The sequence below is a fragment of the Grammomys surdaster genome, unplaced genomic scaffold (genome assembly GCF_004785775.1).
Source record: "Grammomys surdaster isolate TR1022 unplaced genomic scaffold, NIH_TR_1.0 363, whole genome shotgun sequence".
Lineage (NCBI taxonomy): Eukaryota > Metazoa > Chordata > Mammalia > Rodentia > Muridae > Grammomys > Grammomys surdaster.
Genome location: NW_021604782.1, coordinates 3,427,284 through 3,452,829, shown reverse-complemented (window position 1 = coordinate 3,452,829; position 25,546 = coordinate 3,427,284).

Here is a 25,546-nt window from a genome sequence, read left to right as displayed (position 1 = left end):
GGGAAAAGTGTTACACTTTGGAGTGGCATTAAGAAGTTGATTTCAATTCTTTTCTCATTGCTTGGACAAAATCACTTAAGGAAGGGTTTATTTTGGCTCACAGTTTGAGGGTATAGCCCATCAGGGTTTCCTCATCATGGCATCAGTAATGACAGCTAGAGATGAGGCGTCTGGAGTCAGGAAGTGGAGAGCAGAGAATACTAGCATGTGACCTACCTACTTTCACCTTATTCATCAGTCTTTGGACTCAACCGTGGAATGACGCTGTGCACACATATGGTGGGGCCTGCCACTCCAGTTAACCCAGGCTACAACCTTCCTCACACATGCCCAGTTTTTCTCCTAGGTAATTTTTGATCTTATCAAGTTGATAATCAATATTAACCATCACAGAATCAAAAAACCTCCAGTTTCATTCAAATAGATAAAACGAGGCTCAAAATTATTAAATCAGTGTGGTATCAGGACCATACCTAGGCCTGGGTGCTTGGATCACTAAGTCAAGCATAGATTACACAGAGTGTCTACAAGGTCCAGACAGATTTAATCAAGGCCTCAACCTAAACTACATTATTTAGTCAGGAGCAGCATCTCTCACAACCAAAGTGAACACATGCCTAAAAATAGGCCTTTGAATATATTTGACTGGAAAATGAGATCAAATAGAATTCAGCCTGAGGGCAGTGGAAAGACGGCTCCCAGACAGTCCAGATGAACTGACCTTCTCCCTGTGGTTGGGACCAGAACTCACACAGATCATCATTTCTACTGCTTTCTGATGGGATGACAGACAGAGAGGTAAGCCCTCTGCCCAACCACTTCTCAGGAATCCATCAAAGCCTGTCACTTTACAACCTCTTTGCTGGTTGCTTCAACTCTTTTCCCCAGGAAAGCTTTTAATTATCACGTAGCCTTGTAGGTCCAAGTATCAATCTCCATGTTATCAATAAGGCACTGAGTGTAGAGAGTTTATGCAAGATGAAAGTGTTGGAGCCAAGAGCCAGAGACAGGTGAACAGAATCCAAAGTCTCTGATTATTTTCTGTGCTGTGTTCATTCCTCAGCTCTGTGTTTATTCCTCAGCTTGCCCTCTTTGTTTGTGAAATAAGCATGGCAGCATTTGCTTTCCTCACCTGGAAAGGTGATCCTGAAGGTTAAACAAAACGGAGGTTAATATGTGTGTCAGGTTCCTGCCATTTGTTAAATGCTAAACAGAAGCATGCGAACCATGTTGTTGCAATTTGTTTAGCAAACACACCGAGAGCTTACCATGGGTCCTCTGCTTGTCCATTCTACAAGGTAGAATGCTATACAGTAAACTGACCAGGTTCAATGTCTATCCTGAATGGAGATGACATTCTACTAAAGCATCTAGGCAGCAAACTAAATGAAAAATGTAAAATTCATAACATTTTAGAAAGTGGTACACAGTAAAGAGGAAAATGAAAGCAAGCAGAGATGTGGACACCAAGAAAGGATAGATATATTTGTAATAAAATGGCTAGTGTGTATTGGGTGCATCTCTAATGCTCTGTGTCTCACATCTACCTTCACAAAGAACAGTGCACTGGCTAAATCTGCCTTAAGTCTGGTTTTGTAAAGACTCCATACCAAGAATAAAGGACCTTAAAATAACAAGAAGGTATGGTAACCAGAGCTCATACACAGCAGGCAAAGCTTGAGATATTTACCATCTAGCCCTTTATGTGAGACAATCTGCAGTCTCAGGGTACCTTTGATGGCACTGTTTTGGCACCACAGCTTTACCCAGATGTAACCTGGCAGCATGTGATCTCAGATGCGTTGAACATCTCTTGATTTCTTCCCTTGCCCTTCCCCCTCCCCACAGAAGTCATCTTGGCATTCGCCCTGTACAGCTGAAGTTTTGGAGTGCTTAATACTTCATAGGGCAACCCTGTATAACGAGGAATGGGTGTTGATCTATAAATGCCCCCCTGACACAACTCCTCTTTCTTGCCCAGATAATTCTGAGAAGGCAGTCTAAATGCCTCCTGTGCTGGTTAGTTTTTGTGTGGCAATTTAACACAGACCAGAGTTACCTGGAAAGAGGGAAACTCAATTGTGGAGTCAGATTGGTCTTTGGGCATGTCTGTGGGTAGCATTCTTGGTTATTGGTTCATATAGGAGGGTTCAGTTCACTGTGGGTGGTGCCACACTTGGGCAGGGGGTCCTGGATTGTGCAAGAAAGCAGGCTGAGCAAAACCAGGGAAGTAAGTCTATGAAGGAGAATGACCTCTGCTTCAGTTCCTCCCTCCAGGTTCCTGCCTTGGCTTTCTTTGATGATGGACTGTAACCTTTTTTTCTCCCAGTTGGTTTTGGTTAGTGTTTTATCTCAGCAACAGAAAGCACACTAAGATGCCTCCTCCAGAGGTCCTGATAGGATCAAGAATCATTTGTTCAAAGTGGTGATTAACTTATTCATGTAGTCATGTTTCTACCTGTTCCCCGCTTGGAGCTCCCATTACATGTTATTTCTGGGGAGCATAGGCTAAGATGGCTAGCATCAGGAGCAACCCTAAAGAGTTGATTCGCAGGCTGGCCTTTAGAACGACTACACTTGCTGATTGCTCCACAGTACATATGGTGGTACTGGCCATCACAATTGCTAAAACTCACAGGTCGGGGACTCAGATGAGGTGTAGCTGGAAGATGAAACACTAGACTATGAGCTGCTAAGGCTCATACATGGTAAGGGGGTGATAGTGTATGTTTTTCACTGTAACAACCATGTAGTTAGGTGACTCTGTTACCGTGAGGAAAGTAAATGATAGATTTGTTTGCCAACAAGTAACCAAGGCAGGTTGTACAAATCAATAGGGCTGAAAGCCAGCTTCAAGGAGAACCCAACTACCTAAATCCCAGAACTGATAGCCATGAAAGATAGACTCAGCATTGAAGAGGGTAGAGCAGCAAGACAGAACACAGCACTTTACCAGGTTCACGCCATCAGAGCCTACAGGACAAGAACAACTTTTGGAATTGAGATATTTATGGGTATAAGTCTAAGATGCTTTCATTTCCAGGTTTATTTGAATCCTAGAGTGTTTTTTTTAAAAAATGAGTCCTTTGATCCTCTGAGAGTAGGGAGACTAATCTGCCCTTGCCTGGATACTGACAACATTTTATTTTTTACTACTTTTATTATCCTCAGCTCAATAACCAGGGCTAAGCCCCAATAGAGCATGACTGAAAAAATACTTCTTGTTTCTTTGGAAACAATATGCAAATAAAAAAGGATGCAGGAGCTGGCTGGTGAGCCAAGAACATGCATGGGATGAGTCTAGGGAACACTGTATCCAGGGCAGGTGGACTCTGAAAGGGATTGTGATACGGGAGTTCTATTTCATGAGCTGGTGATTAATATCCTGGTAAGAACACCTGGAGCTGGCCCTGCCACTTTCAAATGATGACAGCCCATTAAAACAAACTGGGTGAACTAGTACTTCTTTGGTAAAGGACTGAGTAAGGTGTATATGTTAGCATAGATTTATTGTGAGATGTAACAACTGACTGTATTCTCTGGCAAGGTCCAGATGGAGCATTTGGTGGCATTGACCCAGGAATTCACTTAGGAATGATGTTTTGTCAGCATTGTCAAAATGTTGAGAGGTGAGAGTCCTCCATGGCCTGAGGTCAGAGTGAAAGATACTGTCATGGACTGGGATTCTAGATTCAGTTGGGCTGATGGGGCTCCAAAGGAAAGAATCTAGGTGACCATACATAACTATTAGAGGCATGAGATGTATCATAAGCATCCCAGAGCTTTGGCTTGTTGCAGCGATCTGGAAGTATGCCTGACAAACCATGGTGTTTTCTGGGATAAATACAGATAAACAATGCCTGTGGTATTTGGTGAAAGCTAGGACTTGTGAATAGAGACTTGGAAATGTCAATGAAAATGGGTGTTCCACCAGTATCCAGATTTAAGTCAGAATTGAAATTGAATAGGGAGGAACCCTGAATGCCATTGTCCAGGTTCCATCTCAGTACCCCAAAACCACTGTGTAACCATTTGACTGAGTTGTAATACACTTAGGATGAGAACTGTTCTACTGTTATCAGAGCTGGCTGTGGATGAGCATCACACATGTTATTTAAGCCTCTACCACAGAGCTACATCACCAGCCTCCAGGCCTTCTGTGACCATGTGGATGGAGGGTTTGAACTGACTGTTACAAGGAGATTCAACTTGCCATCCAAATTTCCTAGCCAGACTGTCTGCCATTAGAAATCCCAGAGATAAGACCGGCTGATAGCCACAGGTTGGAACACCTAAGGGGTGGAAACATGCACTCCAGAGGGCTGTGAGAGCATGTCTGGCAAGCTTGAACAATTAAGTTGAGGCAGACGTGGCTGGAGCCAAGCAGGCTTGTCTGGGGAAAGTAGGGGAGGGGAGGGTGAAGTCAAAGCAACGAGGGGCAGGGATGGAGGACACGTGAAGGTCTTGGTAATGATGTTGACTTGTCTTTGTGCAAAATGAGAAGCCATTGGCATGCTTTGGACACCAAGTAAGCTGGTCTAATGTTTTTTACATGATCTCTTGTATTACAAATAGACTTTAGAAGATACTGGCTTTGGTCAGTATGGCAGCAATGAGGCTGAATGGTGAGTATACAGTGAGCCACTGGACTGGACTTGTTCATGGATTAGATATGAATTGTTAGAGAAAGAAGCTAAGTACATTTCACAGCCGGAATAACTGGAGAGCTTGAGTCGCTTATTAGCTGAGACAGGAGCTACCATAGCAGGGTCACGCTTAGAAAATCCGTTAGTGCAAAGAGTTACACTTAGTGTGAGAGTTATTTATTCACTCATTCTTTCAGTCTGTCAAATACTAAATGAGCACAGTAAACCAGGTACCGTGCTTGGTGCTGGGAATTAAATGCAGGAGAAAAATATAGCACAATTTCCCCATGTACCCATAGTTTGGTAAATCAAGGCCGTATGGTTCAGTGCAGTAAAGGTTATGGTGCCTAGAGAAAAGGGGGGCTTCTGGGGTCCAAGTGAAGAAGAAAGAAGAAGAAAAGGGTGAGGAGGGAAGAAGACACACAGAAGAGGAGAGAAAGAATTCCTTCTGGAAGCCTCTTTTCTGCCCTTTAAGCAGTTCACTGTTAGTCTCATTGAGGTTTTTCCAGACCTTTGTGAGAGCTAGTGACATTGGGCATTATGAAGAAATTCATCCTGATCTCATAATATAAAGAGAAAGCCAGGCTTATGTCAAAACCACAGTACAGATCCCTGTGATATGAACAAGGCAAAGCCTTCAGAATCCTTTTTTGTCCCTTCACCTAAATTCAAACTGTGGGCTGTCCCCACTCTACTTGGCAGGAAATCAAAGGGCGACTGTGAGGTGGCTCTGTCTCTTTCTGTACTGAAGGCTTTGCTGTGCTGATCACCCTTCCCCAGGGGCATAGGGAAGAAAAGGGAAACCAGTCACTGGGGTTTGAAGCCAGGTCCCCGCCATTCACAGACATAGTTACAAGATACAGCTTGGGTTAGTACTTAAGTCTTCTTGGGAGAAGGGCAGAGAAAGGCATGTGGCGATACAGTGAAGAATTTCTTCCACTCAAAGAGAGGATTATCTCCCTTTTATGGGTGAGAGATTTAATAGCACATCCCAGCTCAATTAAGTAGCATAGCCAATCTCTCCAGCCTTGGCAAGAGAATCTAAAATGAAATGGAGAGAGAGGTATGTGGGAGCTCACAGGCTGCTTAGAGGCACAGAGGTCTCAGAGGAATAGAAGGTGCAAAACTGATGGGTTCTATGGCTGGGCCAGTCACAAAAACATTAGGCTCACTGGAGTTCATCTCTTTCTGAGAAGAGTGCCAGTCAAGAAGACAAACCCTGTCTGGCAGAGGGATGCCCAGATTCCTGACTCTGCTGAGATGCCTCCTGTGTGATTTTGTCTAGTTTTCAATCTGTCATCTTGTAAAATAATAATGTTAAAAGTATGAAACTCGCTGTTTCCTTATAAAAGCAACCAACTCATGAGTTTATGAAAAATCACAAACCAAACATTTATAAGGAAAAAATTTATACAAGACCTGAAGATTTTGAATTCCATAATGAACTTAACTGCTACAAATCCTTCTAGAGTTTTAGAATTTATCTGCTGAAAACACACCATGCTACCATATTCTCCTTTTTCTTGTACAGTCCAAGTTTTAGGTAACAGAGGAAGGTATTATGTAATGTAAGTCTAAAAAGTAAATCATGTGAATCTTTCCTTCCTTCTTCTTTCCTTCCTTCCTTCCTTCCTTCCTTCCTTCCTTCCTTCCTTCTTTTCTTCCTTGTCTCCCTGCCTCTTTTCTTTCTACCTGTTTTGCTCCCTCCTTCCTTCTTTATCCCCTCCCTCTCTCCCTCCCTCCATTGTTTTTTCCTTCCTCCCTCCCTCCCTCCTTCCCTCCCTCCCTCCCTCCCTTCCTTCTTTCTTTTCTTCCTTTCTTATCACAGCATACCATGTAGCTCAAGCTTACCCTTTATCCCCTCCCTCTCTCCTTACCTCCATCATTTCTTCTTTCGTTCCTTCTTTCCTTCCGTCCTTCCTTTCTTATCACAGCGTACCATGTAGCTCAAACTTACCTTGAACTCCACATTTAGCCAAGGATAATTTTGAACTTCTCTCAAATCCTCCTGTCCCCACCTCCTGAGTGCTAGGATTATAGATGTGGGCTACTAAGCCTGCTTGGTTTCCTCTTTATTCTTTTGTTTTGTATCTCTGAAGGGTCCGCATTAGCCTCAAAGGGTATCTTACAAGTCTAGAATGCAGGCTATGAGTTTTCCAAACAGTTGGAAAATGGTTGTAAAGAAAAGAGATAGGATAGCCATGAGTGTGAACTCTGGCTTGAAATTTAGGATCTGGAACCCACAGACAGGTTTGAGCCATCAGTGGCCTCACTGTGTGTTCCCATTGCACTAAGGCACAGGCTACCTTGCTCTGCAAAGGGCCACACAGTAAATATTTCAGGCTTTGAATTGGATGGGCAACCTCTCCTACAAATGCCCCACTCTGCTAGTGTTGCACAAAGCAGCCACGGACACTACACAGGTAAACAGACATGGCTGTGTTCCAACACAAACTTCCTCTTGAACAATAAATGGGAAGCCCGACTTATAAGGAGAGACATGGTCCACATGTGAGAATAACTTGCAGCATCTTACTCCCTTGTTGAAGATGATAAGACTTCTCTCCTCATATGCATATATAAACACACACACATACTTACATAGTCATACTGACATATCTGAGATGATACTATTAATTCAGATTTTGAGATTGTTTTAAAACATGCATATCAAAAATCGCCCTTTTGACCATCTTACATGTCCAGCTCAGTAGTAGTAGGCACATACAGAAGGCGTAACCATGACCATCACCCACTTGTGGTACTTCCTTTACCTTGAAAAACAGAAGCCTAGTATCCAGTAAACATCACCTTCCCACCCCTTCCGCAAACACCATCCCACTTTCTGCTTCTTTGGATACTCCTGCAAATGGTACCTCATGACTTATTTTATTTAGTGTCATGTCTCCCAAATCCATCTATGTCATAGCAGGTGTCAAACTACTGATTTCTGCATATGTCTCTATGTCTTAAAAAAAGTTTTGATTAAGCTGGACATGGTAGTGCACACACGGAGTTATAGCACTTGAGAGGCAGAGGCCTAAAGACTAGAAATTCAAAGTAATTCCTCAGCTACATGGTGGGCTTCAGGATAGCCTGGGCTATATCAACCCCTATCTCACTTCTCGTTTATTCTGGTAAATAACGTTGGCAAAGAATGTGAACATTGCATTGAAATGGACTAATCAAAGGAGGATCTACTAGAGACTAAGCAAATTTTTTTTTATTGTGGAGAGGACTGAGTTCTTCCTGAATCACAATGATGGGCTTGGGATGAATACACTAGCTAAAGTTCTGAGTGAGTTTGCTCATAGCTGCCCTAAAGGAATTACCCAAAAGTAGCCAATAAAACCCACTTGGGAAATATAATTGCAGTACAAACAAAATTAAAGCAGGCTACTCTGTAACCTACAGGGCCAAGAGGAGAATAATAATAGGAACTCTGTTATAATTAGTATTTTTATTCTCTCTCTCTCTCTCTCTCTCTCTCTCTCTCTCTCTCTCCCTCCCCCCCCCCCGATAAATTGGTCAGGCCAAATCAGGACATCAAGCATGTAGACAATTTATAAACATTCCACTTTGCTGTGTCTTTAGGTAATGCCCAATGCTTGAATGCTGTTTGAAACAATGCTTCCATGAGTATCTTTGTAATTTTCTCCAATATATCCAATCATTGTATTCTTGCCAATAATTTACTGCCACTGTGGAATGTTTGGCTCTTTCGATGTTAAGGAGCTTGAGGGTCTAAGATGACTCTACCACTAATTCTTAATTCTGTATGGGTGGGGGTAGGATGGGGGTGGGGTCACGTTTATAGGTGGGTACAGAGGCCAGAGGACAACCTTGAGTGTCATTCTTTTTTTTTTTAATTTAATTTTATTTTTTACTTATTCACTTTACATCTGTTCACTGACCTCCCTCCCAGTCACTCCCTCCCACAACCCTTCCCCCATCCCCATCCCCTTCTCCTCTGAGAGGGTGGGGGCTCCCTAGGTGTTCCTCCACCCTGGCACTTCAAGCCTTTGCAAGGCTAGGTGCTTCCTCTTCCACTGAGGCCAGACAAGGCAGTCCAGCTAGAAGAACATATGCCACGTACAGGCAACAGCTTTTGGGATAGCCCTGCTCCAGTTGTTTGGGATCTGCATGAAGACCAAGCTGCACATCTGTTATGTATGTGTGTGGAGGCCTAGGTCCTGCCCATGTATGTTCTTTGGTTGGTGGTTCAGTCTCTGAGAGCCCCAAGGGTCCAGGTTAGTTGACTCTGTTGATCTTCCTGTGGCATTCCTATCCCCTTCAGGGCCCGCAATCCTTCCTGCTATTCTTCAATGAGATTCCCAAAACTCCATTCACTGTTTGGCTCTGGGTGTCTGTTTATCTGAGTCAGCTGCTGGGTGGAGCCTCTCAGAGGACAACATGGTCCTGTCTGCAAGCATAACAGCGTATCATTAATAGTGTCAGGGACTGGTGCTTGCCCATGGGATGAGTAGAGGTCATTCTTTAGGTGCCATCCACATTTTGTGTTTTGCACAGATTTATGTTACCTGCATGCATGCATTCTTGGTGCCTGTGGAACCCAGAAGACAGTATCAGATCCCCTAAAACTGAATTTATAAATGGTTGTGAGTCACCAGGTGGGAACTGAACCCAATTCCTCTGGAAGAATAGCCAGTGTTCTTAAGTACTGAGTCATATCTCCATCTCTCATCTTGGGTTTTTTTTTTTTTTTTTTTTTGTTTGTTTGTTTGTTTTTGGTCCAGGTTCAATGGTGGAGAACTCAGAGGCTCCTGTATTTAATACTTGGTGACCAGTTGAGAGAACTGTTTGGGAAGGATTAGGAGGTATGGCCTTGTAGGGGAAGATGTGTCACTAGTTTCAAAAGACTCATACCATCCCTGGTGCACTCTCAATTTTCTGTTTATGGGTTAGGATGTGAGCTCTCAGCTGCTGCTCCAGCACGTCCCTCTGCCTGCTGCCATGCTCCTCATTATAGTGGCCATGGACTCCTTTTCCTCTGGAACTGTAAGCATCACCAGTTCTTCCTTCTTTAAGTTGCCTTGGTCATGGTGTTTTATCATAGCAATAGAAAAGCAACTAAGATAGTGTTTTTTCATTGGCTTAGTGTTCACCAATTAGGAGAGACTGTCTGACCAGTGAGTCCCAGGGATCTGTCTCTGCCTCCCCAGTGCTTTACTGATAAGCATGAACCAAGACAGCAAGCTCTGCATATCTTATGTTTTCATGAAAGTGCTTCAGCTCTCCTGCCTGATTCCACTGCTTAAACCATTGATGGATCGCACTAAGGGGAACCTGTGAATACTGGATAAGACACAGACCCTTTTGTCTATGGTTTCTTCTCAGAGTAAGCCTAAGGCTGGGCCCAGAAAACCAGGCAGGACAACAGGGCAAGACAGATCAGAATAAAGAGCCCTGGCTGTAAAGTAAGACTGGTGAACTGATCCAGCTCTCTATGGATGGCACTGAGGGTGAGGGGCAAGGTGGAGTAGAGTCTCCTGATGAGTGTACTTGGTGCCCAGTTGATACAATTGTTTGGGAAGGATTAGGAGGTGTGGCCTCCTAATCATGATTGATAAAGGTTGATACTTCACCTGACAGATCCTTAACTTGTCATATTTATAGAATCCTTCAGGAAAAAAACTAACCTCGAAGTAACAGCACATACCGTATGCCTATCTATAGTAGATTTAAATAAATCAGTACACATTAACTTTTCCTTCATTTCCTAGTGGTATGGAAAGCTATGATTTCTAGGACCTTGTAAGTAGACAGAGCCTGATGACTGATTCTAGTCAACAGACAAGGAACAGAAATGGCAATTCTGTCTTTCTGGGATTTTCATCTAATTGTCCTAGGACAACATGAGTTCTAAGTCATCCAGATCTCTGGTGCTGGGGTCATCAGAGTTCATTGGTTTTGAGACTAAAATCCCTGACTTTGGATCAGCCCCTTGATATAATGAACATAAAGGTTATCAAGGATGCCTCCATCTTGTCAGAAGTCTCAAATGACCTGAGACAGAGACAGACTCCATAGGTGGAGACTCAAGAATGTCATTCTTGGGTGGCCAGGTCTTATCATCAACTCATCCTTCCCATGTCAGCCTCGAGTGGGCCTGGTGATGAATTCTAATACTCTCAAAGGCCTGGCACTCTCTAAGATCATTAAGTATTTTTTTTTCGACTTTCTATTGATTCTTTGTGAGTTTCCCATCATGCACTCCAGTTCCATTCATTCTCCCTTCCTCATATCTGCCCTCCACCCTGACACACACACACACCACCAATAAAACACACACACACACACACACACACACACACACACACACTAAACAAATCAAAGCATGAAAATGTCTTGTTGGCCTGGAGAGATGGCTCAGCGGTTAAGAGCACTGACTGCTCTTCCAGAGGTCCTCAGTTCAATTCCCAGCAACCACATGGTAGCTCACAACCATCTGTAATGAGATTTGATGCCCTCTTCTGGTGTGTCTGAGGGCAGCGACAGTGTACTCATGTAAGTAAAAGCTTTTAAAAAATATATCATCTTGTTGTGGAAGCTGTAGCGTGCCACAGTGTGTCCCACAGTATACCCCTCTGTCCACACATCTTCCCTTGTAAATATTCATTGCAATAAGTCAGTGGTCTGGTTTGAGGCCTCTGGCTTCTGCGACACCATCAGTGTTGGATCTTCACTGGGATTCCTTCTAGTTATCTAGTTGCTGCCCTGTGTCATGGGGATCCTGTAGCTTTGGATTGGCACTTCACTTGCCCCAACTGATTATGGATGATAGAGATTTTGGTGTGGCCCAACTCAAAACCCTGGCTCTGGGTCCGGGGGATGGCTGGGCTGATCAGCCCAGTGTTCTGGCTCTCCCTTATCTGAACCACCAGGGCCAGGTCTCCAGTACTGCTACATTAGACCACCCAATGCTGCCATTCGGGCTCTGCTTCCTTGCCCACTGCCCCTCCCCCGGTGAGCAGGAACTCCAGGTGCTGCCAGACATGACATTATAAGGAGGAGGTTTAACCTGGCTACTGGGCTATGTGACCTCTGTGGAGAGAGACAAAGGTGGGGATGCGGGGCTACATGCAGGCCTGGGGCTGGGGTAAGTGGTCCTACTCCTGATGATCTCTGGACAAGATTTCTGGTGTTTAGGCATGTCTTGACCTCACTCTTGCTCTGGGCTCGCTCCCCTTTTCCCGTGGTTCGCCTCACACAGTGTTGCGGTTGGTAGGAGGCAGGGTCAGCTCTCCTGTTCTCCTGTCCTTGGGGCTGGCTCACCTGCACCCACGCCTCCAGAGGCAGCTCCATGGTGCTGTCCAGTCAAGGCGCAGGGGCCACTCTCGCAAGTGTGCAGCCCACCGGTGGGGAGCTGAGAAAGCTCTCCTGCTCTCACACCCTCGGCTCACTGGTGCCTTCACCTTCAGGGCCAGCTCTACTGTATCTGCCCAGATGAGGTTCAGAGCCTGCTCTTCACCAGTGATGGGCGGGGACAGCTCTCCCAACTACCACAGATGGTGAAGGGCGAGGCAAGGGAAGTCATCATCCTGTACCCACGCCACCTCCTGGCAGACCAGTAATGGGGCCAACTCTCCTGCACTCCTGCCCACGGACCGGCTCACCTGTGCTCCCGTCACCAGGGCCAGCTTCACTGTGCTGCCCAAGCAAGATGTGGGGCCCAATCTCCCAAGTGCTGCAGCTGGCAAGGGGCAGGGTCAGCTCACCCGCTCTTATGACCCCAAGGTCAACTTTCCTGACTGCCTCAGGTGGTGAGGAATGGGGGGTGGGGCGGGGGGGCAGATCTTTTAGATTTTTGTAGGCTGCCTACACAGAGAGTTTTCTTTAATTTCTGTCGGAATCCCAAAGTTTAGAAGAGAAAGAGTACTGTTGACATTTTGTATTGGGGCTTGAGCTTAAACCTGAGAAAGTTAAGGAAAAAAAGTAAAGAGCTGGGTGTGGCGGTACAGACGTGTATTCCCAGCACATGGGCCGTGGAGGCAGAAAGATAAAAGAGTTGAGGTCATCTTTAACTATATGCTGGGCTTGAAGCCAGGCTGGGTTATATGAAACCATGTCTGAAAAGGACGTTGAAGAAGACAAAGGAAGAGGAGGAGGAGGAATAGGAGGAGGAGAAGGAGGAGGAATAGGAGGAGAAGGAGGAGGAATAGGAGGAGGAGGAGGAATAGGAGGAGAAGGAGGAGAAGGAATAGGAGGAGGAGGAGGAGGAGGAGGAGGAGGAGGAGGAGGAGGAGGAGGAGGAGGGAGAGAGTAAATTTAAAACTTCTCCAGAGACCTGCCTGCTGTGGTGTGTGCAGGCAGAAGACACCCAGAGGCCTGACCACCGCATGGCCCACCTGCAGTGGAGCCACTATAATGTGCAAGTATGTGGTGGAGAGATGGGAAAGAAAGAGAAGTGGGTGCGTTCGAGCACTTTGAAGAGAGGAGGAATTGGAGACTCAAGTGTGAAGAGGACTAATCTGATGTGAGTTGCCTGCCCTGCCATCTGTGGCCATGGTCAAGCTCTAGCCCATGCTGCCACTGAGGACCATGTCTGCATCCATGGCCATTGGCAGCAGGGGTGTGTCGTTGTTCATGGCTCATATTACCACCAAAGGCCACGCAGATGTTCCTGGTCTGGGTTGCTCCCAGGGACCATGTTGATGTCCAAGGGCTATGCAGAGCTGGCCCCACTCCTTGCAGGCTATAGCACTTGGGAGAGCAGGCCCTGTACCACTCCTGGGTAGCACAGAACAGTTGGCCCTGGTGGCAGAAGAGTGGTTGAGCTGGCTCCAAGGGGGTGAGAGCTGGCCCTGCCCTTTTCCAGCTGCCGAACTCAGGAGAGTGGACCCCACACCTTGCCTGGGGACAGTAGAGCTTGCCTTGGTGGTGTGGGGGTGGGTGAGCTGGCCCACAGGCATGAAAGCAGGCATTCTTGCCAGCTGTAGCATTGGGTGAGCTAGCTGGGTCAGTACTAGACAGCTTATTCTGGTGGTTTGGGTTCAGGAGAGCTGGTGGGATGACCAACTCAGCTACCACCCAGACCCAACAGGGCTTTGAGTTGGCCTACCTCAACATCTACCCCATCTATGAACTGCTGCAGCTTGTTGCGAAGGAGTGATCCTGCTGATCCAAAACTTAAGGATCTCCACGACACTGGGCAACAACAGGATATCTGAGAGGAGTCCCAGTAAGGATCCAATGTTGATAGAATAGCAAAAGCCAGAAGCCTCTAACAAGACTGTCAATGAGTCAGTGCAACGAACATTTGCAGGTAAAAATGTGTGGACAAAAGAGAATACTGTGTGACACACTACAGCTTCCATGATGAGATTTTTCTATTTTTATTTTATTTTTCTAATTTATTTTTTTTAGGGGGGGGAGGTTGCAAGAGCAGAGGGGAGATATGAAGGTACAGGGAGGTGAGTGGGATTGTGGTATATGATGTTGAAGAATCATCATCAGTGCATCACAATCCCACAAAGAATCAATAAAAATGCTAAAAATAAAAGAATTCTCAATGGGAAAATATAAGAAGCACCTTTCTTAAGAGCTTCCATCTATTAATAGGAGTTGAAACAATGGTTATATGATATATACTTGGATTGGGAGTGGAACATTAATTTTAGCTTCCTCTATCCCATTCCAAGCACCACCATTTCTTCTTTGGCTCTTAAGATGTATTTGTGTGAAATGAAGGTCTTACAGCTTCAGGCAACAAGATGACCAAGTACAAAATCACACCAACCATTAACAAGAGTTACAGGACAGGACAAATCAATCAAGTGCAGTTGGTTTGTGTGTCTCACTCAGTCTCTCAACTGAAATCTTTTTGGTTTAAGAAAGACACATGATCAAAGCTCATTAAAAAGAAAAAGTCTGTTGATGGAAGGAAGGTGAGTCTATAGAAAGCAACTTCAGAAGCACAATGAGTCCAAACTATGTCCAACCGTAAGTGGACGGTGGAGGAGCATCCTCATAGATCTCTAAAGGAACTCAGAAGAAATACAACACAAACTGTCCCTTAGGTATGTTTCTCTGGGTCTGTTCACTAATTACTACTGAACTCGAGCCTCCTTTTCAAATACTTAGCTAACTGTAGTCTCTTTAACTTCTCTCAAACTCCAGTTTCTAAGCTTCTGTCAAGTGCCTGATTTTATTTGCATTTCCCAATGTAAAATCTTATTAGAAGAATAGGATTGCTTTAGTTCTGTGTCCTGGGGAAGACCTTTCTGTAGGACACATCATAAGCCTCTGCCTCCCTCGGGGTCACATGCTTAATGTGGTTCCCAACCTTATATTAGTAGAGGGAAGAGGTGGGGGCCTGGAGAAAGCTAGGTGGCCCCATGGTGCTTGGAGCACAGCTCCCAGAGCTGGAGCCACAGATGCATAGTGTTTAGAAGTGGCTCTGGATGTGGTATATGTGCCGTGATTGGCATGTGCAGTAGATACTTGCTACATTTTTCAATTTAGAAACAGTCTTGTCCAAATTAAATACTGTACACCCAAGAATCAGAGCAATTTCATGATCTGCCCAGAGTCATTTTAAGTGATGGAGCAGGAATTAAATTTTGAATCACTGGGCTTTTTCTAGTATATCACTGTGCTGGTTAGTTTTATGTCAACCTGACGCAAGTGAGAATTATTTGGGAAGGGGGAACCTCAATCGATAAAATGACCTCACAGGACTGGTCTGTGGACAAACCATTGGGGCAGTTTCTTGATTGATGATTCATGTGAGAGGGCCCAGATCACTGTGGGTGGTGCCACACTTGGGAAGGAGATCCTGGATGCTGTAAGAAAACAGGTTAAGAGAGTCAGGAGGAGCAAGCCAGTAAGAAGCACTCCTCCATGGACTTTGTGTCAGTTCTTGCCTCTAGTTTCCTGCCTTGAGTTTCTGCTCTGACTTCCCTTTGTGATGGAGTTGTAAGTCTAACCTGAGAGTTGTAAGTTGAAATAAACCATTTCATCCCCAAGTTGCTTTTGGCCAGTGTTCTATCACAGCAATAGAAACCTAACTAAGAAATTATGCATTAAGTTTAAAGCGTATTTTTAGGCAGTGCTGTGGTCACTTCCTATCCACTGGTTTCGTGCCCTGCACTGGATATTATTCCTTTAAAAATATTATAAATAATTGAGTAAGAGGAACTGTTCTAGATAGTGAAATAAACAAATCTTACATTTTGCTCCCACAGACTGCACTCTGGAGAAGGAAAATAGTCAATAAGTAATTGTGGAAAATAAGTCAATTATATTATAATTGTATATAATTTAATAATTTATATAATTTAATAATTTACATAATATGTGTTATAAGGTGACAAGAGTTATGAAAAATAAAGGAAGGGGGATTGGGGAAGACATAATTGAAATTGCCAGCTGATCTCAGCATGAGGGGGAGAGCTTGCAGCTCTGCCTCATGCTGCAAATGTCCTGAGATAAAGGGGTGTGTGCTCTTTCTTCTCCCTTTTGTCCAGTGCCTTGATTACGATGTCTTCAGAAAAACTACTAGTTGAACAGACTCTTCTTGTGGACACCTTGAAGATTTTATTCTGTTTTTAGTTTCTTTCTGTTATTTTCCTCCAGCAACACACTTAATGCAATTCCAGCCCTGCCTGAGTCACTGTAGACATACACTCTTTCAACACTCCGTGGGACGTGAGCCCTCATGAGACGCTCCAAAGCAGTCTCACTACAAGGTTGTGTGGAGAAATTTGAGCAACACAGGGGATATAGCCTAATGTGTGTTCAACAACACAACCTGATGTTTCATATAACCCAGTCCTTTGGAGGCATTGTTACAGTGGGGAGGCCCTTTGTCAGTGCTGTTCTGGTAAATATTTAATAAGCAGCTCTCTAGGGCAAGGAGGAGATGAGGAACTGTAGGCTTTTCCGTTTCAGAGTAGAAACACTCTACGGATGATTTCAAGTTAAGATGTGATACCACTGAGTGTGGACTTGTAACACACAGCACACCCTGGGGCTACACCTCCATCACACTGATAGAATAGCTATAAGAGACTTCAAAAGCTCACATGGTAGCAAAATAGATGGAAAGAATTAAGATTCACTCTGGTGGCTGGAGAGATAGCTCGGTGGTTAAAGGGGCATCCCATGCTTTCTTCTGGCCTCTGTGGATAACTGCGCAAGCGTGCGCGCACGCGCTTGCGCGCGCGCCCCCCCCCCCCCACGAAACACATCCTTACACGTACACACTCATATATATAAAGTAAAAATAATTTAAAAATAGTTAGGAAGTGATGGACTTTAATATAATCTAGCTAAGTTTAAGTGGCTTTTAATAACGTCCATGTTTAGCAGACAGTTTGTCTAAGTTCTGAACATGTACCCATTGTCTCCTGTGGTGGTACTCACCTGTCACTGCTCTGGGGCCTTCTCAGCTGTGACGAGATTGAGCTTTCACTATGAACATTGGACATAACACATTCAGACAGCTTCATTTCTCCCTTGTCTCCTCCTTGCTCACATCTTCCCACACATCTCTTAGAGCGCTGTCCTGCGGCTTCTCTGTCTTCTGTGGTAAGTCAGGGTTGTCAGGACTTTGTAAAAATGTCCGCTGAGTTGGAGCCACCTGCGCTAGGTAAATGCTTCTATTCTTCAGTGACAATGACTGCATGCTGTGTGGCTGCTCTCAGCTCTGGGACAGTGAGCTGGTCAGTGAGCTGGATTCTATCGGCCCTTCTTCTGCTATCGTGCCTGGGCTTAGGTCAAGCACTAAGACACCAGTTCTCTCCTTGGGTCCCAGAGCAACCCTGATAGATAAGTCTTGATATTTCACCATTACAGAGGAGGAAACTGTGGCCTAGAGGGAAGTCACTTGCCCACAGCTCAAACTACCTGTCTTCAGTCTTTGATAGCTACCATGCAAGGCTTGGCATGTGCTACCCCTCAGCTGGCTGCTGTAGTTGTAGACTGAATCTTCTCATCTTAGAAAGGATTTGGAGATCTATTCTGGAGAAACTCCATCATAAGTCAGCATAGTGATATTCAGGTGTAAAAAGAGGGCTGGAGCAGGGGCCAGTGGAGAGCAACCAGCATCTAAGCTCATTGCTCTTGTAGAAGACACACACGTGGATGTAGGGTCCAGTTTGTTCCTGGGGATGGATTCTCCCACCTCATTCCCTTGTACCCATCTCTATCTACTGGTGCTTACTTTTTGGATCCTGAAGGGAAAAGCCCAAGAGGAGTCAAGCTCAGTCCTTCACAGCACAGGCTGAAAACAGCTGCAGGCAGATGACCCAGGGACACTGCAACTGAGCAGCAGATGGGTCCCTGGAAAATTCTTTGAAGGGAAGCCAGTTTGCTGTGGACCAGATGCCCAGGGTCAGGCAGAAGGAGGAGGCTGAGAGAGAGAGAATGCAAGGTTGTGATATCAGAGTGATTTGTTCTCCAGAGCACCAGGATTCAAGTGTAAGCACCTTGTAACAACACTATGGCCTTGAGCAAGCCACTGATCCTTTGAGCTGTCTTCTGTTCTGTAGAAAGGGGAAGAGAGGGAGAAAAAAAAATGATATCGGCTATCTATGTGCTAGACAGTAACTCATGCGTACTTAATATTATCTGTGAGGTACTTCCTGTGAAAAACTGAGCCCAGCATGAGAACACTGTGGTCAATAGGCAATAAAAATGGCAGATGTTGTTGTATTAGAAACAATGGAAGTAGTTATCATTTCTGGCATCGTCTCTGCTTTCTGGAAGCCAGTCATTGCTCTAAGTGCTTCTACGTGAGTTAACTCACTTAATTTTTCTACCTGTCCCATGAGGTTGGTCTATTTTTAATGTTACTTGATGAATGAAAAAAATTGAAGCCAATTAAGTAGATTGATTGTCCAAGGACACACAGTTAGAAAGTGACAAAGGGTCTACTAGTTTTGTTCACTTTAGAAGGAGATACTGAAGACAGAGAAGCTGAGCAGTGTGCCCAGGGTGTGAGTAGGCAGAACCCTCCCGTGGGTTTGGCAACAGACAAAATGATATCATGCATGCTAAACAGCCTTTCTGAGCTATTGTTTGGAGGCTTTGGTCAGGAGGTGAAGAAGCTTTGTGCGTTTCCTCTAGTTTAGATGTACCATCTGGCTTAAGACCTGGAGTCTTTTAGGAAGTATTGTTTGGACTTGGCTTGTCCTTTGGGTGGGCATTAGAGTCTGGTTTCGTGTAAAAGTCCTGTGCTCGTCATCCTCTTGGGACAGTGTAGAAGCAATGCTTGCTGAAAAGCTGCTGGGCTAAGAGGCTTGTGAGGCCGCCAGTTGGCAGCTGGCCACCATCATGTGCAGCTGGGTTACTACCGGTCACCATTCGGCCTTCCAGACACACTTGTGTCTCCAGTGGCTGAATCTTGACTAGCATCTGGAACAGCAGGCAGCAGGGAGGCATGGGAGAGGAGGCCTAAGGCCTTTGATGGGGGGGGGGCAATCTAAACACCAGGGAGCTGCTTTTTACTCCCTTTGCCCAGGGCTTACAACATATCCCCTCTTCTATCGGGCTCCTCAAGAACTGTATTCTAGAAATTCCTGGGAATATGTCCTCTTCCCAAGCATGAGTGGTCTTTGTGAAGGTTATAAGGAGCCCTGGAACCTAGATGTCTTTGAGGGCAAGTCACTGTCATATGCCTACAGAACTGTCTCTATATCATTTTGGGAGCTGTCCTGTAGGGGCAGCTCACAGCCCTCTTTTCCTGTGCCAGGACAGGCAGGACCAGGGAAGGTGTTGTATTACCCTGTTTCCTGAGGAAAGTCCATGCTCAGGTTTTGGGTTGGAAGCTAGATGTTGATGCATGGAGATGATAGTAGCACCTCACTCTCTGTGTGTGTGTGTTTGTGTGTGTGTGTGCAAGAGTACACATGAAGACACACATGTATACGTGAGTGCACATGCACATCTGGGGCCTACATGGAAGGAGTTTCAGAGAAAAGGGCCAGAAGCAATCTGGGCTGGCAAGGCACCCAGGGCGAGGCTGTCTGTCCTGTGACTGGCAGGAAAGTGTTGGACTTTAGCCCACTTGGGTATTGTCATGACTCTTTCCTCTCTCATATTCTGGTTCAACAGATGGTGTTTGCATCTTACATCTTACTGGACTCTTCCTGTGAGGCTCACATCTCTGTAAGAAGAGCAGCATTTCCCATGTGGGAAATGCAAAGGTGTACTCTAAGCTTGAGTTAGCTTTCTGTCTGCCAGTACTGAGTCCTCTCCCTCCCGTGAGCAAGCGAAAGCAGTGGTTCTCAACCTGTGGGCCAAGACCCTTTAAGGGGTTGCACATCAGACACCCTGCACATCAGGTATTTGCATTACAATTCACAACAGTAGCAAAACTACAGTTATGAAATAGTAACAAAGTAATATTATGGTTGATCCTCACCACAATACAAAAGGAATTGTAGTAAAGGGTCCTGGCATAAGGAAGGTTGAAAATCACTGGAAAAGGCAAACGTCTGAACAAGAACTGTTTTCCCTTGAAGACCACACAGTCCAATAAAACATGACATTCACTCATTTCAGATAACGTTGACCCTACTTGTGAAATACTAACCTTGACATTACTGTGGTACAGTACATTCTCCTCCAACGGCCAATATCTACTATAAAGATACTCTGAATCAATCCAAGTAGAATAAAAATTTCCCAGAAAAACACACATGCAACCTCCAGATGCTCCTTGAAAGGAGTCAAGGGAAGATGAAGAATTTTGATTCTTTCAATCATAAATATTAGTTTCTTTACCCCGTCACAAGATTCTATTATTTGAGAATAATTTCTGCGTGCATCATGTGAAATCCTTAAGACACCTTACTAAAGTTCAGTTTTTCCCCCGTTTGTCTTCCTACAAATGTTATGGATACTGGAATCTAGAATCAGAGAGGAACAAGAATTGCCTAGAGTCACACAGCATTTGGCAGTTCCATTATCCCTCAGGGTTGCTACATGCTTTTGTTTTTCCCATGTGTGTCCTGTCTGGTTGCAGCCCCAGCTGCTGCTACACTCTTCCCTCTGTGTGGGAGGTCACAAATCACCAACCATCAGTCAGGTAAGGAAGTGTTCAGTATATGTCTAACTGCAGCCAGCATGGAGCTCAGTGGTGGCTGTCCCTCAAGAAGCTGACAAGGATTGGAGAGGAGGAAATACCATGCATGTCAGGGTCCCATCAAGTCACTGCCAGCTCAGAAGGACTAGAGAGATCTGTGTTACTGGTCCCTCAACACCTGCCCACGTCTCTTCCTGTATTCTACCCCTAGCAGATAGCCATGCCCCTGTTGCATAGTTGAGGACCAGCTGCAAGCCTATCCTGGAGCCACCTGTGATGCCGATGGTCCATCAGCTTACCCTCCCCTCGCCTCCCACACCAGTCCGTCACCTGCCTTGCCTTTTGCAGCCTGCGTAGCTCCCTAATCAGTGCTTTGCTCTTCAAGGCTAGTATCCTGGCCTTGTGATTCCTCTCCCAGAGTGTGAACACACTGCCCTTGCCCTCCCATCTATCTGGCCTCAAGAGAATTCTTGCAGCAGTTTTAGAAAAAAAAAAAAGAATCTATTTGTGTCATGTTTCATGTTGCTAGTTGTTTTTCCTTTTCCTCTTTCTGTTCTTTTGAAAATAACAAATGTTGTAGTATTAAAATTTACTAGATTCCTTAAAATTATATAACAGATTTGTCTGTCTTGTAAAAGTAGTCTTACTATTTTGCAATTTCAATGTACAAAGATATACGATCTCCCTATTCAGATCCTCAAGTATACACTTTTATTAGCAAAATGTATCAACTTTATTTTTGAAAAGCAAAAGCTTAATGGTATGAATTAAAATGAACAGCTTCATTTAACCTGATCATAGACTTAATTCTTGGCTACCAGATAGATAATTAATTCCAACATCCGCTCAAATAATTATTTTCCCTCCAGTCTGACAAAATCTGTGGTTGACTATGAAGAGATTTGCAATTTGGTGATAGCTGTTAAAATTTATGAACTTCACAAACTTCAGGCTTTAAAAGACAACATTGAGGGCTAAGGGTGTGATTTAGTAGGCAGAGGTGCTCTCTTGGCACGTGTGAGGACCCAAGTTCAAATCTCCTGACCTCATGTAAAAGGTAGTTGTGTACTATAAGTGCCTGTAATCCCAACACTGCTATGGAAAGAGGAGAGGCTGAGATAGGAGAATCCCTGGAACTTCATGGGCCAGCTAGACCAGTCTCCAAGGTGGAAAAACAACACCTCAAAGGAAATAGATGATGAGGTTGTCCTTTGACCTCTACAAGGGAGTTGGAGCAAAGCAAGCTGCTTCCTGTCCTGTTATTGCTTCAAACTGCAGCCACTAGCTTGACAGGAGTAAACTCAGTGAGCTCTGATATCAGTCATATCCCTAAGATGTGCATGTTCTAGAGAAGGAAGAACCAAGGATTTCCAGGTGTTATGGTGAGGAGGCCTGTAGGTGACCTTGTTAGCAGCTGAGGATAAAGGCTGTAACCAGGGAGGAGGGAATAGTCCTGGTAAGATACCAGAGAAGGGTGATTTTGGAGGTACTGGAGGACCAGATGGCAGTGGGGTTTCTTACTGAAATAACCAGTAAATAGTAGTGCCCCTAATTATACTTTTTGCTTCTTTACTTCTTCCTGAAAACATTGGGATAATTCTATTCTTCAAATCTAGACATCCAAGGCTGAACATGGTGGTGTACATCTATGATCTTAACACTTGAGATGCTGAGGTTGGAGGAAAATTGGTTTAAGGTCACCTTAGGCTAAAGAGTGAGAGCATATACCAAACCAAAACCAAACCAAAAAACAAACAAATAAAACCAAAAACCAAAAGCCAAAAGAAACAAACAACAACAAAAATCAAACCAAACCAACCAAAAAAACAAACAAAAAAAAATCAAAAACAAAAACAAAAAAACAACCCCAAAAACCCAGAACTACATATGGAGTCTCAAACCTGTACTTTCAGCACTCAGGTGGCTGAGGTAAGAGTATCGCTCTGAGTTTCATGCCAGTCTGTGCTACAGAGTGAGTTCAAAGCCAGCTTGGACTACAGAGGGAGAACCTGCATCACCAACAACATGCATAATTAACAGGAAAAGAAGAAAAGAAAGAAAAAAAGAAAGAAAGGAAGGAAGGAAGGAAGGAAGGAAGGAAGGAAGGAGGGAAGGAAGAAAGAAAACTCCACCAGACAAAACTAACCAAACCAAAAAAAAAATGCAGATATTTTAATTTGCACACTCAATCCAGCTCAGAGAATTCTCTGTCTCTTAGCCTCATCTAACCCATGAGAAAGATTGTCCAGCTTCCCTTGCTGCTAAGAGCCAGACACACAGGACTCCATTAAGTAGACTCCATTAAACAGATAAAAGGATTTTTTTGGAGGTTCATGAAATCAAAAAGGGTTTCATGAAGCCTATTCAGTCAGTGATGCTCATGGGGTATGCATTCCTAGAGGTACCAGGACAGAGACATTAAAGGTGACCTCCAGACCCTGTGTCCACACATGGAGCTGCTGGCTTTGCCTGTCTGTACAGTCTCTACCAGGCATCTCGGCAGTGTGCTTAAGTCTTATTCCTGGAGGAATAACCTTTAGCACTGTCGGTCATTTTATGACTTTTCAACTAGCCTTTAATAAATCTCTTTTCTGTGTACTAGGTCAGGAGTTTCTGTTTGTCACTAAATCTGTGACTTATAAATCACTTCTCCCCGGTAGTTTCAATCTTAAATAGAAAACAGGTCACCTGAGAGCAAAGGAAATACAATGGTTACATGGCATTGTTACAAATATCGACAAGGTGTTAATTTGCGCAAGGTACTTTATGCTTTATTTGCTTCTCATACAAATAATCTCAATACTACTAGAGAAGAATCAGAAGTTGACGTGTCCCAAGGTCACACAGCTACTCATGGTGGAGTGGCTACTTCAACACCAGCGAATGTGGTGCTCATAAAAACTACGCCTGCCTTGATATTAAAGAAGTTCATCGTTTGTACAGCCTTGTACTTTATCCAGTTTGATTCACATCCCACGCCTCGCTTTCTCTGGATCATCCTCAACACGTAGAGAATGATTAATTCTCACATGGGAATGTCGAGTGTCTTCTGCACTTACTTGGTTGCTGTTGTTTTGAGAGAGGGTATTATTATACAGCCTGGGCTGGCCTCATTCTTGTTATGTAACCCAACCTGTCCTTAAACTCAGGATCCTCTTGCCTCAGCTTCCTAAGCACTGGGGTCACAGGTGTGCACCACCACACCTGTCTCTGAAATGATGTCAAAACCCAAATGGAACAAGAAGTTATCACTGAGGTCATTCCACTACCAGGTGACATCCAGGCTATACTGGTTGACACAGGTCTGGGTACAAAGAATAAAAACAACAATTAGCAGTACTTTAAAGCTTGTGGATGGTTGCTAGGTCATTTGCCAGGAAAACAGGAAGGAGGCAGGTGCCAGTATGGTTAAATGGATTTGTTCTTCCACAAACTCGGTGTTACTCAAAATCAAGTTGTTCAATGAAGTCCCACCTCCTATAGATTCTACAACTTCCTCCTCTGCTATCACCACCTGGGACCTAGCATTCAAACCCATGAGCCCAAGGAGGACGTTTTACAACCAAGCCACATTACAAAGTCTTTTTTTCATATCTAACTCACTTTGTCTTCTCTTTTACATTAAGAATTCTACTCAGTAGCTGACATAGAGATGACAACCCAAAATATCTCCAGATATCCAATATCAAATAGCTAATGCCAAATATCTATTGGGAGTGCGTATCAAAATTAATTAATTGAGAATTAATGATATATAGAATGATCAATATTTGAATGTCTACTTTGCCTCTTATGGTTAATAATTCAATGACATTAGTGTGATGCTTAATCTCAATTATCAAATTGGTGAGATCTAGAGTCACCTGGGAGGTGGGCCTCTGGCCATTCCTGTGGGAGATTATCATAATTTATATTCACTGAAGTAGAAAACCTGCCCATTGTGGGTGGCACCATCCTCTATAATGGGTCTGTATTAAAAAAGAGAAAATGGGGCTGGAAGAATGACTCAGAAGTTAAGAGCTCTTGATGTTTTTGTGGAAGACCTAGATTTTATTCCTAGCACCCATACGATGGGTTACAACAGTCTGTAATTCTAGTTTGAGGGCTTCTAATGCTGTTTTCTGGCCTCTGAAGGCACAGCATGCACACAATACACATACATATACGTAGGAAAAGCACTCATACATAAAAATCAATCTTCTTTTAAAGGAGAAAGTGAGTTGAAGACCAGCATTCATCAACATGTGCTTCATGATTTTGGACACTATGTGACCAGCTCTTCAAACCCTGGCTGCCATGACTCTTTCACCACAATGGACTGTTGTCTGGATCCGTGAGCCCAAATAAATCTCCTTTCCCCTAACTTGCTTTTGTCAGGGTATTTTATCACAGCAATATGAAAAGTAGCTATGAGGCTTAGATAAGTAAGTAATATCTGAGAAAGTCATCTTCCTTATCTGGAAAATGAGGTTGCTCAGATTTTTGTCTGCATTAAATGATATTACAGGAACTATGATTCTATCCATATTTGATTCTAGCAGAATGCTTAGCCCATGAGATCTTTGGTTTGTTTGTTTAGTTAGTGTTTGTTTGGTTGTTGTTGTTACTGTTGAGACAAAGTCTCTTTACATAGCCCTGGATGTCCTGGAACTCTGGAACTCACTATGTAGACCAGGCTGGCCTTGAATTCATGGAGATACACCTGCCTCTGCCTCCCAAGCGCTGGGATTAAAGGTGCACAGCACCATGCCTGGTCTCGTGAGTTTTGATTATCACTGCCCCGTCAGTTTTTTGCAGCTGTACAACTTTCCAGATGGAGAGAACTGTAGACGTCATCCCAGTGGAATTT